The following is a 20,944-nucleotide window of genomic DNA, read 5'->3' on the forward strand; positions in this document are numbered from 1 at the left end:
TCGAGCTTTGCAAAAATCCTGCCTTTCCCCAATGAATGCAACAGGTGTTGGACTACCGGTACAGGGTATGCGCTCTGTTGCAATGCATGATTCAGGGTGGCCTTATAGTCATCACAGATACGCACGGACTCATCAGGTTTTATAGGGCAGGGGTCCCCAATCACTGGGCCGCGGACCGGTCCCGGTCCATGGATCATTTGGTACTGGGCCGCAAAGAAAATAAAAATAAAATAAAAATGGCGGCTTTCTTCCCCTTCGGTGAATGCTGCTGGGATCAGGGATCAAGGGCACAAATGAAAGAAGGGGAGGGAGGAAGCAACCAAAGCCTGTCCTGCTCTCCAGCTCAGCGGCTTCTGTTTCCTCCTGCCTCGTTCCTCTCTCAGTCACTCTCTCGCTCCTCCACCAGCCCAGGAAGAAACTGCTTCAAAGAAGCCAGCAGGGTGGCTTTTCCTGTTGGCGCAGCTCCCCTGAAGCGCCCGTTCACCCCCACCCCACCGCCCGCGGTTCAATCCAGTGCTCCAGTCTGCCTGCCTGCCTGCCTTCGTTTCTGGTTATTTTGGAGTAGCTTTGGCTGAGAATAATAATTATTCGCCTCTTTTACTCAGCCAAAGCTGCTCCGAAACAACCAGAAACGAAGGCAGGCAGGCAGGCAGAACGGAGCACTGGATTGAACCACAGGCGGCGGGGTGGGGGTGAACGGGCGCTTTGGAGGAGCTGCGCTGACAGGAAAAGCCACCCTGCTGGCTTCTTTGAAGCAGTTTCTTCCTGGGCTGGTGGAGGAGCAAGAGAGCGACTGAGAGAGGCACGAGGCAGACACCTGAGGGATGAGGCTGAGGGAGGCAGGGCTGAGAGGTGGGGCTTCTCAGCCATCCTGCAGGGACTTGTCCTGAGCCGCGGAGACAGCCGCGGGCTGCCGCTGCCCAGCGCTCAGTTTTGAAGGTGCTCCTCAGCCCGGCGCAGTTCCTGAATCTGCAGCTGAAACCCTCTGTTTTAAATGTCCCAATAGAAGAGAATATCTGTCGCTCAGGGTTGCAATGAGGAGGCATTGGCGCTCCCTGAACTTGGTGGTTTGCTGGCAGACGTTTTATTAGCCGACTAGGTAACAACATCAGATGTTATCTAGTCAGGTAATGAAAAATCTGCAAGCAAACCACCAAACTCGGACTCCTCCCCCTCCCCCCCGCTTGAAAAAGTGTCATCTCCCCCCTGGTCCTTGAAAAAGTGTTTCTGCATGAAACTGGTCCCTGGTACAAAAAGGTTGGGGACCACTGTTATAGGGGACACAATTGGGGTTTCCCATCTGGCATGGTCGGTTGGCTCTAGTACCCACTGAGCGATTAGTTTGTTTAGTTGTTCGTCAATTTTTGGTCTTAGTGCAAATGGTACCCGTCTGGCTTTAAGCCTGATGGGATCTACATTCGGGTTTAAGCTAAATGATATGGGGGTCCCACTGTACTTGCCTAAGGTCCCGTTGAATACATCATGGAATTCTTCCATCAGGTCTTTTTCCCAGTCCGTCATGGTGACGCTGTTGATTCCTGTCACTTCGATTCCGAGCGGTTCAAATCATTCCAACCCGAGCAGGTTGGGGCGATCTCTGTCAGCGATGGTTAATGGAAGAATCTCGTGTGTTTTTTGAATTTTACTGTAAAATGTCCCAGTCCCACTACTGGTATCTTGTTGCCTTGGTAGTCCCTGATGATCAGGCTTTGCTCTTCAAGTTCTCTGTGTTTTATGTCCGGTATCAAACTTTTTATTGTGTTCCATGATACCATTGATAAATACGAGCCGGAGTCTACTTCCATTTCGCACGGTTCGCCTTCTATCAGGACGTTGATTTGAACCTTCTTAGTGTTTGTTGTTCTGGCTGATCCGATAGTGATTGTTTGATGCATTTCTTCCTTTTCGTCGAGTTGTTGATTTTTTTCGTCTCGGCTCCAAAGACTTCTGGTTGACCTTTCTTTGTTTCTGGGGGGTGAGTGGGGGGTACTGCCTTGTCCTTTTGGACTATAGCTCTTTTTGTTTCAGCAGACCCTTGCAATATGCCCCCGCTTCTCACAATTCCGGCATGTGGCATCTAAGAACCGACACTCAGACCTTGGGTGGTTTCCGCCGCAACCTGCACACTGGAACTCGGGTTTTCTACTTCGTCTCTCTCTCCAGATTCTTTCTGAGTAGAGTTTGTTTACCTCCTTGTCCTCGTCTTCCGAATCGGTTGATGATCGATGTCCTCGTGGTGGGAGGTTGTGACACTGTGCTTTTGGGCTCCCTCTGTTTTCTTTTCTTTATTCGGGCACGGACTGTTCGTCGTATTCATCTGCTTCATTTTTGCTGCAGATTTCTTTGCGGCTTCAGCAGCAGTTGCTTCAGCAATGGCTTCGTTTGCGGTGATGTTGGGTCGGTTTAGTAGTTTACTCTGGAGGGTTGCATCTCTTAGTCCGAGGACTATGCGATCCCTCATGGCTTCGTCCATGTTGAGGAACTCACAAGCCCCTCCCCCCAATGTCTCTCAATGCAGCTACGAAGTCTCCAATACTCTCACCCTCCAGTTGGTCGCGCTTGTAGAACTCGTGCCTTCTAATAAGGTTGGATATGGCCGGTGCATAATGGTTTCTCAGCATCCGATTTAGGTCTGGCCAGGCCATCTGTTTAACATCATTTGGTCTTGCTAATGCCTTGGCCATTTTGAAGATAGTCGGGCCACAATGCATTAGGAATACGGCTCTCTTCCTCTGGTCAGTGATTCCTTGCAGCTTGTTGCTTTCTAAAAACATCAGGAATCTGTCAATGTATGACTCCCAGTCTTCTTCGGCTGGGTTGAATGGTGCGGGTGGCAAATTGTTGCTGGCCATCTCGTTGGTCCCTCGGCTATCGGTGCCACGTGCTTACGGTCTTTGTCTCTTTTATCCCACCCTCATCGCCAGTTTTCTATCGCCAGATAAAAGAGACTCGAAGACTGGAGTTGAATTCAACTCTTTATTAGTAAACCAGTAACTTCAACTAAAGTCGAGCCGCGGCAGCCCTTTTTATAGCGGCTGCTCTCGGCTCGCAACCAATGGCATCTATTTAAACTTCCCGCCGCTTTAGGCGGCCAATCAGTAACTGTCGTTATTAACCAATCATTTCATTGCATTTATTAACCAATAGGAATGTAGTCCTAGAAGTCTTTATTTGAATACACTACAACCGAGAATGAGAAGCAACAAATTACAGGTAGTCCCCAACTTACAATAATTCATTTAGTGACCATTCAAAATTATTATACTGAAAAAAGCATTTATGACCATTTTCCATACTTACGATCGTTGCAGCATCCCCATGGTCACACAATCAAAATTTGGATGCTTAGTAACTGACTCATTTATGATGGTTGCCATGACTCCCATTCATATGATCCCCTTTTGTGACCCTCTGATAATCAAAGTCAATGGGAAAACCAGATTCACTTAACAAATGTATTACTAATTTAACAACTGCGGTGATTCACTTAACAACTGGGCAAGAAAGTCATAAAATAGGGCAAAATTCACTTAACAAGTGTCTCATTTAGCAACAGATTTTTTTGGCTGAATTGTGGTCATAAGTCAAGGACTATCATTTATCTACTGGTAGCATTGTCTGTTTTATCTGAACTACAATCCCCCATTGCAGATTGACTTTAAATTTTCTTGCTTCTTTCGTATTTACTTCTCCCTATAATATCTTACACGAAAGCACAACTTGGATGATACACAAATGTTGGCAGGAAACACTACAATCAATATAGAATTCATTTCTTCCATCTTGTTTCTCCTTGCTTATGGGGTTCCCCAATGTACTAAAATCCAAATAAGTTAACCCCATTTTAGCTTGATATGTTGCCTGAATGCAGCCATAGTTCATCAGGCAGGAAGGATGATATTCTGGAAACAGTAAAACCACATATCACATGTGAAGGAAATGGTCTGCAAGACATATAGAGGCAAGAATGTTCACTGTCTGGGTTTGTGCAATACTTTCTGTTAAAATGGGATGGGTGATTTTGTGACTTCAGTTAATTTTTACATATGCAGTTGTGCAACCATGATATAATTAAGGTTCTGTGCTGTAGAAACCCAGGAAACTGAATTAATTTAGTAAATATATATAGTCTCTTTCATGTTCAATTCCTGGCTAATTTAATGGAATGCTAGGTAGTTCTCTTGGCCAAGCCAAAGATCATTTACTATCTTCTTCAAGTTGATTTTCTGACTTTTCAGCCAACCCTACAACCCTCGGATTTAATTTATTTATTTAGAAAGAGAAAAGTGAGGACTGAAAAAAGATCCAGTGATCCACCAGGATTGCCCTTTAAGTTTTTGTTTGTTTTTGTTTTCTTTTTTAATTAATTAATTTATTTTTAATTATTAAATTTTCATTTTGTTTATTTATTGGTTTATTACTTTTATTTATCTTTTGTGTATTTTTAATTATGTCAGATGATAGACATGTGTTTATTCCAAGCATGTTTAATCCCAAACATGTTTTATTTATTTACTTGTATTTCACTTTTTTTTTTTAACAAATATCTCAAACAGGCAAAAACATATCTAACACATATTCATCCTATTTCCCCACAACAACAACCAGTTTTTCCTCTAGTTTTATGTGCAAGAACAAATCTGCATCTGATCTTGAGTAGCATTAGGATAATAAAAGATAATTAAGTATTGGGTTAACTAACTGACAACTATGATTAAATCATATTTTATGTTGCATGGTAAATAAACCATGGCGAATTAAGATTGTAAAGACAGTCAATAGTTTGTGGCTCTACTAGGCAAGCAACAATACATTTGCATGTACTCAAAATTATTTAATTTATATCTATAATATATAATATACATTACAATATATATAAAACAATATATAATAATTTAAGTATAACTTTGTACCCTCAGAGAAATTGGAGCAGAGGTATGAAAACAAGATCTTGTTCTGTTTTTCATCTAATTTGGCACTAACAGGGTGGTTAAAAATAAAAACAAGCATAGATTTTTAAGATCACAGACACAAAACTAAATAGAATTAAGTGTCTAATTGCAACTACAGGGAGTCCTTGATTTATGACCACAACTGAGCCCAACATTTCTGTTACTAAGCAAGACAGTTAAGAAATGAATTGCCCCGTTTTACAACCTTTCTTAAGTAAATTAAATTAAGTGAATCACTGCAATGGTTAAGTTAGTAATATGATTGTTAATCTGGCTTCTCCATTGACTTTGCTTGTCAGAAGGTCACCTAAGGGATCCTGGGATACAGCAACCATCATAAATACATGCCAGTTGCCAAGCGTCCAAGCTTTGATCACATGGGCACTGGAATGCTGCAACAGTCATCTAAGTGTGAAAACCAGTTGTACGTCACTTTTTTTAGTGCCATTATAAGTTAGAATGGTCATTAAATGAATGGTCATAACTTGAGGACTACCTGTACTATGTTGGATTGCTTCTCTCTTGGCTGACAGAAGTATAATCTACTAAATGCAGAATAAAGTAACGAGCAAAATGAGTGAGTGAAGTTACTGGATTCAGAGTGGCAAGACCTGGGTTTTCAGTCCATCCTCAATCAATGGGGTGACATGGCCTATTCATAGGGCTGGGTGCAGAATAGAGACTATATGTTGTATATAAAGTTGTCCCCTCAAATTCTTCCTCATGCTAACAAGGGATTTTAAAAATTGCAGTTTTCCGCATTTCTACATTACAGGGTCAAATATTTCATGCCTCATCTAACCTCTAAGCAAGACAGAAAGAGGAAGTACAACCCCTCACCTCGGCGAAAGATTGCATAATCCTCCCCTGAATCATAAGGGGATTTGTTTGGTTTACAACCTAAACATAAAATGTTTTACTAGTTTTATTGTATTTATTGGTGCACTCTTGAGCTTGGTGGGTTTCTTGCAGACATTTCATCACCAAACCAGTTAACATAATCAGTGCATCATCAGTGATTTTACAGTATTTTTTTGGATTTGATAGTTGTGAACGGCCCAGAAGTATTATGAGTCAGGTGGCGTACAAATTTAATAATTTTTATTTGATCTATTAATAGCAAATGGATGCTAACATTAGTATTTTACAAATTAGAAAAGTTACTTTTTATCTTTGATGCTTATGTGCAACAGCTCAGGAACTGGGCCACCCACTTTTTAATAATGGTTTTCATTTAGCTACAATGGGCTATATTCATTATTTTGCTATGATATACTTCATACTTTATATAATTTTTTTAATCATCAGGTTTTGGCAACATGTTAACCAAAACGTGTTGCAAACACGGTACAAGAAATCAGGAACCAGGATTGTTCAAATGAGTACAGGTTTAATTAATGCTAGCTCATTACAAAAATCTGGACTACTAACAGTCTAATGAGTCAAAAAGAGGGCTGTGAAAATATATACAGACCCCTCACTTTCCGGACACAAACTGTTTCAACTCCTACCCTCAAAACTAAAGAGCACTACACACCAGAACAACTAGACACAAGGACTGTTTTCCCCCAAACGCCATCACTCTGCTAAATAAATAATTCCCTCAACACTGTTCAACTATTTACAAAGTCTGCACTGCTATTACTATTAATCTTCTCATCACTCATCCCCTCCCACTTGTGACTGTGTGACTGTAACTTTGTCTCTTGTATCCTTACGATTTATATTTTCCTAATATGATTTGATTGCTTATTGTACCCTAGGACTATCATTAAATGTTGTACCTTATGATTTTTGACTCTTGACGAATGTATCTTTTCTTTTATGTATACTGAGAGCATGTATACTTTATGTATACTTTTATGTATACTGCACCAAGACAAATTCCTTGTGTGTTCAGTCAGACTTGGCCAATAAAGAATTCTAATTCTAATTCTAAAGCAAAATGTCAGTAGATAAGAGTCAATGGAATCAAGGAAGGCTGGACATAAATCTCTTTGTGGGACTGAAGTGGGTCCAAACTAATGACGTATTTGACGCCTCCCTGTGACTTAGCTCAGTGGTCGCCAACCAGTAGGCCAGGGACCACTGGTGGTCCACGAAAAAATGTTGTTGGTCTGCAGAGAAATATCACTACCAAAGCACATACCCCAAAGCAATCAATTCAGGCTGCATGGGAACACAAGGCTAGCATCACTTGCATTGTGAACAATATGAGGTAGTGAGAGAGGGGAAAGGGCGGAGGGGGGGGAACTTGCCACACTCACCGCACATGCCTGGCCTGGCCACTGGGCTGCTTCTTTCTTCTGCTTTTGGCTTCATGCAAGGAAAGCAGAAAAGGTCTTTCTTTCTCTCCCCCAAACTCCGCCAGAAATAAGTCTTTTGGACCCTGCAAGACAACCTGCTCCAAGAGGCTGCATGGCGTGACAAGTCTCACAAAGCCTCATTTCTGGCAGAATTTGGAGGAGAGAAAGAAAGACTTCTGCTGCTTTTGCTGCTTTCCTTGCATGAAGCCAAAAGTCTCTCTCTATCTCCCCTCCTCCCCTGAGAACAGAGCTGGAGATGGTATCCTGCAGTCCCAAATAAAGAATGATCGATCGGTAGGAAAACAGAGTGGGGAATTTTCCTGCAGATTTTTGGGGGGATTTTCCCAGGGTCTCTGGTCCATGGGATTTAAAATTATGAGTTTGATGGTCCCTGATGTCCAAAAGGTTGGTGATCCCTGGCCTTAGCCTGATCATTTCCTATATATTGTTAACTGTGGATGAGTTAGATTGTACATACCTAGCTAACTCAATTTTATAAATGTGGTTCTATTGCCCAAAAAATTGTCTTGTAAACCTAATTCTCCTTATAAGGACATTTTCTTTCAGGCTTCCTAATGTTACACCAGGCGCCAGGTTTTGACGTTCCTTGCTAGCACTGGTGAACTCTGAACAGGATCCATACCCAACATGGTGTCTGCCATGACTTATTTAAGTGGGATCTTGTCTCAACCCCTCAGTGTGACTGTGGTGTTCCTTGACAAAATATCCATCACATTGTGTCTGAATATCCATCAAGAGCTTACATCAGCCCAATATCTTATTTTTTGTCAACATAAATCACCCTGTCCTTGAATGACTGGGTGGACTGGACATTTACATTTGAACCACTATAAGTCCATATATTTGCCATATGCTAAATAAAACTGTTATACTAAGAAAATATACTAAGAAAATATATGAAAAAATTAATTTTCCTTAATATGGTACCATGATACATACAATTACAGTTGTATTCTACTGATAAGAGTTTCATACTAGGAAGTGCTGATTTTTCACTTAACTACTTTCAAAATAGTATATTTCTTTTCCTCTTTTTTTTTCTTTGTTTCCCCTTTCTCATTTTCTTTAATCCATGTTAAAAAAGAAAAGCTCCAAGAAAACAGATGCCTCTAGTTGAATTACTTGATACCTTAGTACTCAACTGCTTTGAAACTCATCGAATTTGGTACTCATCGCATCTCCTGGAACCAATTAATGATGAGTATCAAGGTACCAGTGTATAATCCTGAAAAAATATTGAAACTTTACCTACTGCAACCAACCAATTATGTACTGAATTTCACACTGTTTATAGCTGATAATAGTAGTTGAAACACAGCATAGTTAGGCTGTAACAATAGATACTGCCACTGGGTGGTAGCAGAGAAGTTATCTTTATCTCACTGCTACCCTCTAACATTTGTTGAGTTGTTTGCAACCCAGATCTGAGAGTCTTTCATATCTCCTAATCCAGAGGTGTCAACCTCAAGGCCCATGGGCCGGATCCAGCCGCAGGGTGCTTAGATCTGGCTCGCGGGGCTACCCTGGAAATGGCGAAGGTGTTTCTGCCAGCGGTGACTGCCAGTGAAAACGGAGCTCAGGAGAACTGTGCACTTTCAGCTGCAATGGCTTCCTGCAACCCTCTGCCAGTGAAAATGAAGTTCAGCCCTCCTGAGCTCAGTTTTTGCTGGCACAGCACTTGGGCCACTACAGGCACCCCAACACAAGTGACACTGAGCTGGCCACACCCGCCTGGCCCTCCAAGGTCAAACACAACCCCAATGCAGCCCTCAGTGAAATAGAGTTTGACATCCCTGCCCTAATCTGAAGGACTTGAAGTGGAAGATCGTTGAAGGTTCTCTTAGGTGGAACCACATTTACCCGGAATGAATATAAGGAGAGCAATATAAATCTGATTCACATGTCATGCTAAGCCATAGCTAATTAAACAGGCACAGGTAGTCCACAATTTACAATTAATTTAGTGACTGCTCAAAGTTACAACAGCACTAAAGAAAGTGACTTTTGACCATTTTTCACACTTGCAATTATTGTAGCATCCTTGTGGGTCACACCAAAATTCAGACGCTTGGCAACTGACTGATATTTATGAGAGTTGAAATGTCTCGGAGTCATTTGATCACTTTTTGCGACCTTCTGACAAGCAAAGTCAATGGGGAACCACATTCACTTAACTGTGTTACTAGTTGAACAACTATGGTGATTCATTTAACAAATATGGCAAGAAAAGTTGTAAAATGCAGCAAAATTCACTTAACAACTGCCTCTGCAACAGAAATGTTGGGCTCAGTTGTGGTCATAAGTGGAGGGCCACGTATACACCCTACTGTAAACCACCAGCAAGCGAGCAAGCAACATTCACCACTTTGTAACACCTTGGTCAGACCACACTTGGAATTTTTTGTTGCCACGATGTAAAAAGATTCTCCAGAGACTCCAGAAAGACTGCAGAGAAGAGCAACAACAATGATCAGGGGGCTTGAGGCGAAAACATATAAAGAACAGTTGCTGGAATTGTGTATGTCTAGTTTAATGAAAAGAAGAACTAAGGGAGACATGATAGGAGTGTTTCAATGTCTCAAGGATTGCCACAAAGAAGAGGGCGGCAGGTGGGGTGTCAAGCTATTCCTCAAAGCATCTGAATAGGAAGCAATTGATGGAAACTAATCAAGGAGAAATGCAATCTAGAACTGAGGAGAAATTTCCTGATAGTAACAATCAATGGAAGGACTTGCCTCTAAAAGTTGTGGGGACTCCACAACCCTGAAATTTTTAAGAAGAGATTGGGCAAGGTTTCCTGCCTGAGCAGAAGGTTGGAGTAAAAGTCCTCGAAGGTTCCTTCCAACTCTTACTATATTCTTCTTGTAGTGGCAACGGGCTCTTTCTACATCCTGCCCCTTAGCAAACTTCAAATGTAGGACCCGGATCGCCTCCCCCTCCGCCTTTGAAAAACAGGAGCAAGTACGACTGGAAAGGACGCGCCTCCCCATAGCGCGAGGTAGGAGCAGCGATTGGGCCTGGTTCCGCCTCGCCCCTTCCCGCCCTGAGGGTTGGCTGATGCAACGTGGCCACGCTTGCAAATAGCTCGAGAGTCTGGATTTGGGCTCCTCGTGTCACGGTGAAGCCGATACATCTGGAATCACAGGAGCGGGTAAGGAGAACCAGGGCAAGGTGGGCAGAAGCTCCTCGGGGTTAGAGGCTGTGAACGAAGGAGAAGAAACGCCGAGGGAGAAGTTATCTTGCTCGCGGATCCCGTCGCTGGAGCAGCTTCAGGATTAGAAAGCGAAGGCTTGCAAAGATAACGCTCATTTTCCCTTCCCAGCCCATTTGTTTACAGTATCTCTATTGCCGATTGCTTCACCTGTTGGAGTTCGATCTGCTACCTGGCCAAAATGCTGATGGGAGCCATAAATAGAATAAAACGATGGGTACCGAGGCGAAGGAGCTCTGAATAGCTCCCAATTTAGGAAATGGGGTGGGGCTTCTACGGCGTAAAGTGTGAGGCAGAGGGATTGCAATATGAATTTATTAAATGGTGTGTACTGTATAGGCTTTTCATGAGATTTAGAGTTAAAGCATGTTTTATTTATCCAGTTTCAATTCTAGCTTTCTGCCGTTGGAACACCGTAACTCGGGTATCGAAATTCACTTGTAGAATTATTGATGTCATAATTAAAGCCACACAGCATCCATCTGTTTTGCTGCAGAGGTAATCCGGGATGTTATGCTTTCCTTTCCGAAGGAATGTTTAGGAATAGCCTTTGCCCTATCTAACACTTGCAGGTTTGTTATGACATTTTTTGGAATTTTGGTGGTTGCAAAATTTGCCAGTCAATAAGATGCAAATGTTTTCCCCCTTCTGAACACATACAGAATAAGACATTGATCTGTTAAATAGTCTTGCCTAAGGTACAGCGAAGGGTTGGCCTTAGGTAGCAGATGGTGAGGTGCTCCAGGTTCACAAAAACAGGTATTCTTCAATACAAAACCACAATTCAGCCAAAAACATCTGTTACTAAGCAAGACAGTTAAGTGAGTTTTGCACCATTTTACCACCTTGTCATAGTCGTTGAGTGAATCATTGCAGTTAAGTCAGTAGCACAATTGTTAAATGAATCTGGCTTCCCCTTTGACTTTGCTTGTCTGAAGGTTGTAAAAGGTGATCACATGTCCCAGGGACACTGCAACCTTCATAAATTTGAAGCACTTGCTAAGCACCTAAAGTTTGATCACACAACAGTTGTAAGTGTGAAAAAAAGTCTAAAAGACACATTTTCAGTGCTGTTGTAACTTTGGTCACTAAATGAATGGTTGTAAGTTGGGTATGCATGTGAAGTTGAGATATCGTTCTCCTCACCAGGGATGAATGTGTATTATTGCTGGTGATAAAGATAGTATGTATGGTGCATTCAGGATCAAAAAGAAATGCTTGTCTATCACAGTTCATCCATGGGGTGAAAAAAAGCTTTGGGGTTGGCTTTTTTAAAAAAATGCTATTATTTAGTGGCCACTTTTATTGCTTGTTCGTCACTGAAATAGAATCTTAGTTAGCCTTCTCAAGTGATAACACATATAAACACATATACTGGGCATCCACATTTACACCCTTAGCACTGGAATTGTGCCTTCAGAAATTCTGAAATTATGTCAGAAGATTTTAAGGCTTGTAAAAACATTGGTGGTGATGGGGAGCAGGTTTTTTTTATTTTTTAAACCAATTAGGGTTGTGCAGACAAAATGAAAACATCAAAACCTGCTCTAGATTTTGTTCCTGATCCTGCAAGTTCTCAGTTGGCAAAATGTCTGTGGAGAATCTCAATCATCCAGGTCAGAGTTGTCTCAAAGATGGTTTTTTTTCCCTTCAAAGGACAACTGGACTGTTTTTTCCTTGAGGTAGAAGAAAACATTTCCCTTCTCATCCAACAAGCTTCATTAGTTCAGGAAGAAGAAGAACTGATGAGCTTCATCGAACTGATAAAGCTTCTTGGATGTGAAGCGAAATGTTTTCTTCTTCCTCAAGGAAAAAACAGTCCAGTTGTCCTTTGAAGGAAAAAAAACACCTTTGAGGTTCTCAATTGGCAATTGTACTGTGAAGGTTCAGAACCCCAGAGAGGGAGAGGGAGAAATTTTGTGTGTGTGTGTATTAAAAAGTATTAAAATTAAGATGTATATTTCTTGGCTGTAACTTTAGAGAAATAATTATGTTCACGAAGATGAACCCATGGTTTGAAAATGCCTGTCTTCACTATCTAAATAAAACATGATACAAAAAAAAAGATGTTGAGTCTGGAAAGTGTGCAGAAAAGAGCAACAAAGGTGATTGGGGAACTGGAGGTGGAAACATACCATGAATGGTTGCAAGAAATGTGTATGTTTAGTCTAACAAAGAGGGGGACTAGGGATGACATGGTAACAGTATTTCAATATTTGAGAGGCTGTCCCAAAGAAGTGGGGGCAATCTATTCTCCAAAGCACCTGAGGGCAGAACAAGAAATATTGGATGGAAACTTACCAAGGAGAGATCTAGCCTAGAATTGAGGAAAAATTTCCTGACAGAGCAATCAGTGGAGTGACTGGCTTTCAGAAGTTGTGGGTGCTCCTTTAAGCTTTGAATAAGAGATTGGATATAGACATTTCTCAGGAATGGTATAGAATCTGTTTGGACTAGAAGACTTCCAAGGTCCCTTCCGATCGTTATTTTGTATTTTATATATTAATAGGTGGTCCTGTACACATACCCTATACATTATTATAACAACTATATGTAGCAGTGAAGCTATATTTGGAATTGGGTGCAAACAGTGATGTTTGGGTGGGAGGATCAAAGTCGGTCAGCCCTTATAAAGGAGATTTATATGTCACAGATGCCCATAGATTCAGGGATATGCTTGAACCAAACATACAGAGTTGGAAAGGTTATCAATAGCTCATTCTAGAAGTATCTTTTAAATAAAACTCTTTTGTAGGGCTAAATTTGGGTTGTTCCTTTGATGGTAAAGGAATTTATTTCCGGTACAGATTTTCTGTGTCACAAAACTATTACACAACAATTGTTTAACATTAACAGCTGCCAAATATACTTCCTACCTAAAATATGCTGTTGGAATGGGAGTGGGGTGTATGTGAATTTGGAATAATTCACTATGGATTTAGATAGATGGAAATCTGAGTTTAAGATAACAATCTTGGTTAGCTTTAACCTTAGAAAAATGAGTTAATAAAGACATTGATTCAGTTAATCATAGGGACATGTATTTGCAAATACAGCCTTAAGTTGGAATGTTGGTATGAGTGCTTGTGTGAGGGAAAAAGTCTGGGAAATCAATGTATGAGGACTCAATAATATTTAGACACAAGCAATTGTAGTGTGTGGCTTAGGGTTAAGGGTGGAGTAATTTTTATTCCAAAGGAATAACATGTGTCTATGATGGTGATAAGAGTTTAGGAGGATTTTTTTTTTTCATAGTGAAGAAGGGAGCTGGTTTAGAGACACTTCCATGGAAAACTCTGGCAAGAGGAACTCATTCCAGAAGCAGTGTATGCTGTAATAAAATTCAACCCCAATCAGGAATTCCCTTGCAGCATCTGTTTCAACAGCATTAACTATTATGGTTATACTCTTGCGACATTCTTATTCATGATGAACACCTGTGTCTTCTGGTGTTATTAGACCCTGTGGGTAAGCTCTCAGTGACTGCCTTTGCATAACATAACAATTTAATTTCACATTAAAACAGAAATCAGGCACATTGGCTGGGGTCACACAACAGCCTAGGGATTGAATACATTGCTGCCTTTTGTATAGGAAATATGTATAAACACATAGTGCTATTTCCTCTTGTCTTTCCTCATAACAACTCTGTGAGAAAGGCTGGGTTTATTCATTTTATTTCAGAAAAGTGACTGCTTTATGTCAGCTAATCTTAAATAAATACACTTGGGTGGGAATATGATCAGTATTAAACAACACAGAGTTAGGTTAGGGTTTTTTTTTTAAAAAAAAGGACTGGCCTGAAGTGATTCAATAACAAAATATTTGAAAAAAAGATTAAAAAAAGATCTCAGTTGTTACGAATTGACTAAACACAGCCAAAAAATTTAGGTGCAAATTTTCCCTTGTGCCAAATAACTGCATTTTTTGAAACTGATGGGATTTCATATACAATGTCCTTGTTTAAACATGCCACTAATTTATTAATTATTGCCTACCCTGGACCACAAAGGGATTAATACCCATATTTTAGATGTGTGTTGTGGGAACCCTGATTGTAAGGTTAGTTCATATACGGTGCATTGAATAAACTATAAAAAATAAGTTGAGTAAATTACATTACGGTTAACCCTGGCAAAATACTATGCCGTACAAATACAGCCCAAAACTGTTTTTTTTACAATGTTGCTGAGCATGCAGTGCCCTATATTCTATAATAATTTAATAAATAATTGTTTAACTACACGTGGGTTAGCATACTGCCTCAACACAGACTTACTTGCTAGTGAGTCCCCCCATAAGTGTGTCTAAGATTCCACAATATGGAAATGATTTTCTGTGGACTTCGTATATTTTTTTTTCCTTGCCTAACTCTGAGAAGTCTGGATAGCATTTCATTCATGTTCTGATCTAGTTAAACTCTCCTTAATTTTTCCAGACTTATACAAGACCACCTGTTGTGGCACCGACCAAGAGATCTGGTCAAAAGTACTCACACAGCAGCAAAACTGAAGATAATTGCTTATAAAGTTAAGCTGAGTTTACGATTAGCTGGTAAAGGAAATAAACTCCAGATAGTCCTTAACTTAAAACCATTTGTTTAACGACTGATCAAAGTTACAGCTGCACTGAAAAATTTATGACCAGTCCTTACATTTGTAACCATTGCAACATCTCCCGATTACATGATCAAAATTCAGGTGCTTGGCGACCATCACATATTTCCAACTATTACAACATCCCAGAGTTATGTGATCACCATCTGTGATCTTCCCAAATGGCTTCTGACAAGCAAAGTCAGTGGGAGAAGCTGAATTCGCTTAATGAGTGACCACATTTATGAAACCAGGAGGAAAACAAAACTGATTATGAGAAAGGCCAATCTAAATCAAAATAATTTTAATTTAACATACGTGCTTTGTACTTTTTGTAATGTACATGTTTTTAATATTAACAATATTGAAATGAACTTATATGTTTAGTTTTTAACTTCTTGTGGTCCAGAGTCATTTGATGATGAGATGGGGAGCTATATAAATATGATGAATAAATACATTTAGAAGGGGAATAGGAGCAAGGGGAGAGCAATCTTAATTTCTAATAGTCTCCTAATCTAAAAGAGAAGGTTAAATGGCAAGTTGATGGCTTGTGTCACTTTTTTTACGAGCACTTCTAAAGTGACTCAGGGGTTCGATGCCAAGGCTTGTAGGTCACATTGTAACATGATGCTAAACTGGGCGCATAAAGGTGGGTGGTATAGTGATTTTGGAACTGGCTCTGGGACTAGGACTTAGTGCCACTTCAGATTAGAGAACTGTGAACATATAGTTTGCTGCAGAAACATACGGGCTTCAGTAAATTGAATTCCAAAATTTGGGGCTGGCTGAATGCAGCACCCTGAAATAGGCTGCCAAGGCATTAACTGGTACTTCAGTGAGCTTTGGCAATCCACCTGCTAACTTTGCATTAAGACTTTACATGGTTGTTTTGTTTCAGCATTACATCTGAAGTTCTGAATATGCAAACCCATATGTAGGGATTCTGAGAATCCAGCCATTCTGTCTATGCTGAGTCAATATGAAGGGAGAGGACCATTCCTTCACTGCAAATGTATTTCAGGTAGTCCTCAACTTATAACCATTAGTTTAACAAACATTTGAAATTACACCAGTGCTGAAAAAAGTGACTTATGACTGGTCCTTACAGTTATGACCATCACAGTGTCCCTATGGTTGCATAATCAAAATTTATGCACTTGGCACTGGCAAATATGTATGATGGTAGAGGCATCCTGAGGTCACATGATTGTCAAAGTCAGTGGGAGAAGCCAGATTTGCTTAATGACAACATGATTTGCTTATTGACTGCAGTAAAAGAGGTCATAAAATTGGAGGTGATTCACTTAACAACTGCTTCATTTAGCAATGGATGTTTTGGTCCCAATTGTGATTGTAAGTCAAGGATACTTGTACTATGTTAATTAACGTGTCCTGTGGAATTTTGAGTGTGCTTTTTCCAAGTGACCAAAATGTATGGATATCACACAGGAGGAACCTGGCCTTGGATGATATTAACTGCTGCCAAATTCAATACTCTGGCAAATATTTTTCCATCTTCTGAGGACATGAGGTCATATATGCAGATGTGTTCAATTTAAGAACGAATCACTAAAGCAGGAAGAGAATAGGAGGGTTGAGGTTGGTAGAACATTTGCAAAGAAGGGAATCCGTATTTAAATATGTAAATATGTTGTTATTATGGGAAACTCAATCCTGGGAGAGATCGAATAAGCTGAAAGAGGGACTGGTTTCCGCCTCCATCAAGGGCACATCATGTTTGCTTCTTGTTAACTTAGTATGTTCCGTGAGTACATCTATTGTGGCTTCAAGCCACAACTTTGTGTGATATGTGCACCAAACCTCTCTCAGGCCTGCTCTGATGTTCTAACCACCATAACATGTTGCCTCTTGCTAAAAGAGGTTAGGTACATTACAAAACAAAATGGGTCTATTACCAGCATGCCCTTAGCATTTTTCTAACTGACTTCAGTTCACCAAAAACCTGTTCAAGAGGAACCTGTCTGCTTGGGGCCATAAACAGACAGAATTCTCTCTTAAAAAAAGAAAAAAAAGAAAAAAATCAATTATGTGTTGGTTCCTTCTTCTGGGAAACATTTGGGAATAAAGACAAGAGACAGATGAGTATCTTTTCCTGTTAAGATATATTAACGTAATTAATTTTTTTTATTTGAAAACCACTTTTGGACTTTGTGCTTAAGGTGGAAAAAGATGAAACTTTGATTTTAGGTTTTGCTGATTTAGATAGATTTGTTGTTATGGAAATGACTAGTATATATTATTATATAAAAGTAGAAAGTTGAGATATCATGTTATTATACTTTTCTATTTCACCAAAAGGAATCAGAAGTCAATTCTTTTTTTCTTTCAGACTCTGTCCTATGTCTTTTTCTTTTCCTTTCCCTTATTTTACCACTATTTTCACTTTTCTTTGTATTTCTGTATTTTATATTTTGATAAATTAAAAAAATAAATAAAACTATGATTTCAAGATGTATTGAATTGATATTATCAAGACTAGCAAACTCCTCTGCTTAGTAGGACTAGAACACGTCCTGAGGATCATACCTTGAATGCTGTGAGGGTCCCCTTTGACTTTTTATCTCTTCTCAATTTCTCTCCTTTCCTGTCAGTTTTCATATCTGGGCTGCAAAAATCCAGATGATCATTAGATGGCAGCAAAGGGATAGGTTTGCTGCCTCTACAGGTCATCTGGAGTTTTGTAGTCCAGATAAGATATGCCCGACTTGATCTAGATCAGTTTCTATTGCAGTCCCAGAGGAGAATTTTGAGCCAACAACTCCATTGCTTGTTCATCCACGTTTTCTTTGGAAAAAGCAAGCAAGGAAGTAGGTGCCAAGGCACTGAGAGGACTACAGCAGCCAGCAGTGCATCATCAATTGTGTCATCTTTCTGCACATGACTAGATTTGTGTAAAAAAACTCAGTCACAAGCTGATCACTCTTGTGATTCACTATCACGAGAACCCGAAAGATGGAGTAGTAGAGCTCTGCAGCTCTTGTGATTTGGTAGGAAGACAATTATTTGGAGCAACCAGGGACCCACATGTAATACCTGCCTACCTCTCTTTAGAGTGGAGGTACTCTCTTTAAAGTAGATGTATGGACCATCTCCCAGAATATTCTAGGCAGCATTGCTAGCTGGAGTGTTCTGGGAATTCTGGGAGTTGAAGTTTATATGTCTTAAAATGGCTAAAGTTGGGAAATGTTGCTTTAAAGGATTGGCCGCACGATGTTGGGCAAAGATGTAGCTGCTTTAACGGGTTGGGGAGAGGTATTGCATTTGTGTGGTTGCCTGCTTTCTCAAACTGGATTTAAAAAAGGTAGCTGACAGCTCAGGGAAGGAAGAAGCCAACCTACTTAGGGAAACCTCATTTTCATGAGAAAAGAGAAAGACAGAAGTGGGCACACACAACACATTTAAATAAAAAATGAATAAACCATGCCATGACTATTGTGTAGAGCCAGACATTATGGATCACCATAAAAGAGATGTAATTTTAGCAGGGATATCCTTGGTATTGGTGCCTTCATAAATAATGTATTAATCTGTTTAAAATATTTGAGTGGAATAAAATTAAAGGTTTATCTGGCCATAGTTTACTTAAATTATATGAAATAATATCCCCCCAAACCAGGGGTGGGATTCAAACTTTTTAACAACCAGTTCTATGGGTGTGGCTTAGGTGGTGGGCATGGCTTGGTGGTCATGTGACTGGGTAGACATGGCTTGGTCTTCATGTTATTGGCTGGGTGTGGCCAACTCAATATCACTCACATTGAGGCACGCATCTCCTCGCCTGGCCTCTCATGACTGGAGATGCTGCAACAGTGGTAAGTGTGAAAAATAGTCATGACACTTTTTTCAGTGCCATTGTAACTTTGAATGGTCACTCCACACAAGCAAAGTTCCAGCAAAGGAGGGGGGGGGAAATTCCAGAGACATTCCTGAGACAGGAAGTGTAGTCCTGCCGAGAATGTAATAAGGGTTAATGGAGAGGCAGTTTCTATAAGCAACACCAGAATGTTTCCTTCCTGCTTTCCTTACAGGATTAGGCCAGTCATTTCTTCTAACAACTGGTTCTCCGAACTGCTTAGAATGTTAACAACCGGTTCTAGCGAATAGGTGTGAACTGGTAGAATCCCACCCCTGCCCAAAACTGGAATTTCTCAAATTTATAAAAATCATTGGATATATTGAACTTGGACATTGGATATCCTGAAAAAAGGGTTATATGCCAGACATTAAAAATTGTCTTAATAAAATTGTTCATCTCTCTTTTAAATTAGTTTTCTATTTAAATACAGGAAAACTAGACACTATGACTTTATTAAATCCAGATACAATTTACAGTCAAAAAATTGAATCTCAATGATGAAATTTAAAAAAAAAAGGTTATTCAGAAGATAGCAGCCTGTGCAGAGATGGACAAGTTAACCTTAACACTTAAGGAAAAAGAAACATCAGAATATTATAGAAGCTGGGAATGCTGGTATGACTGGATAGAGCAAAAATAGAAAATATATTAATAAACAACGTAAAATGTAAAAGAGGTAGTAATTATATATTCGCAATAAGATGTATTTGTAAATTTATCACCAATATTGATAACAAACAAGGAACCATAGACTGTCAACAGTAGAATTGTTAGTTTTTAATCATTTTCTTTTTCCCTGTTTTTTTTTCTTCTGTGTGTTGTGTATGTGTTTGTTTGATATTTTAGTTTTATAATCAATAAAGTTTGTTTAAAAATATATATATAAAAATTTTATTTCAGTTTTTACAAAACATAATACAAGTAAAATTTCTTTTTTGAAGAATAGCATTGTCCCGGGTTATCACTTCTCCATACAGACACAAATTCAATTTCATATTCATCTTTGTGTTCTGTTCCATATCTTATTATTATTTTAACATTTTCTCAATAATTTTTCCCTTCCCTTAGTTTTCTCAACCTTGTTTTTAATTATCTCATTCCTATCTAAATTCAATTTTATATATATATATATATATCTTTTTCTAAGTTTCAATATCTTTCTAGTCATTATATTTATACTTTTGTCTGTCCTATTTCAATTCCATATTTTCTTTTCTCATTAAACAAAATTTTTCCCTGTAGTTACTAATTGGAGTATGACACCTTTGTATCTTTTAATTTTTATCCATTCAATTCTTATTTAAACTTCAATTTATGCCTTTACAATTATAACATTCAATCTAACACATAACTTCCAGTCGAATTCTGCTTGGTACATTCTTAAAATACGCACTAAGTTCTTAAAGAGAAAATATATATAACAATAATAAATAAAATACTTATTCTATTCCAGTTCAGCTTTATCATTAATGTTAGTTATAATCTTTGACATCTTTAACATTTCTTTTCAATAAGGTATCATACTTCTAGGAACGCTTATAATATTTCCATAATTTTTTTCATATTTCATATTCCTCTTCACTTAAATTTTTATAACACATTTATAATAATTAAAATGTTCCCCTCCTTTCCTAATGTCATTCTCTCATTCTCTTTATTTCATTTATTTATTAAACATTCCACTACATTACAATGAGTATTTTATCTATTATTTAAATCACACTTGTTTCATGTTTTCAAAGTTCATTTCTATTTCTAATATAACAATGCTATCTTATGTACCCTTGCAGAACCCCCCTTTTAATTAAGTTTTCACCCATTATCTCTGTGTCTTCTAAATAGGCTTATACTGTTAATCCTTGTACGTTTTCCCTGTTTCTCTATGTCCTGTTTCTGTCCTTTATAATTTCTATTCCTTTCCCTCTTCCCCCTCTTCTTCTCCCTTCCCTTTTTGACCCCTTCTCTCTTTAATTCTGATT

General features: G+C 39.3%; 1 protein-coding gene across 2 annotated transcripts in view; it reads left to right on the forward strand.

Annotated features, from left to right (window-relative positions):
* Window positions 1–10,252: 10,252 nt before the first annotated feature.
* SLC6A16 (solute carrier family 6 member 16) overlaps window positions 10,253–20,944 on the forward strand; it is a 38,642-nt gene continuing 27,950 nt past the window's right edge. Inside the window, exons 1-3 of one of the 2 annotated variants that reach the window (XM_087917021.1) lie at window positions 10,328–10,430; window positions 10,874–10,988; window positions 15,987–16,109. The gene's annotated coding sequence lies outside the window, so the exon portion shown is untranslated. Of the gene's footprint in view, window positions 10,431–10,873; window positions 10,989–15,986; window positions 16,110–20,944 lie in introns of both variants that reach the window. The other variant, XM_026711692.2, reaches the window with a different exon arrangement.

The sequence above is a fragment of the Pseudonaja textilis genome, chromosome Z (assembly GCF_049901715.1).
Source record: "Pseudonaja textilis isolate UNSWEBS1 chromosome Z, rPseTex1.2, whole genome shotgun sequence".
Classification (NCBI taxonomy): Eukaryota; Metazoa; Chordata; class Lepidosauria; order Squamata; family Elapidae; genus Pseudonaja; species Pseudonaja textilis.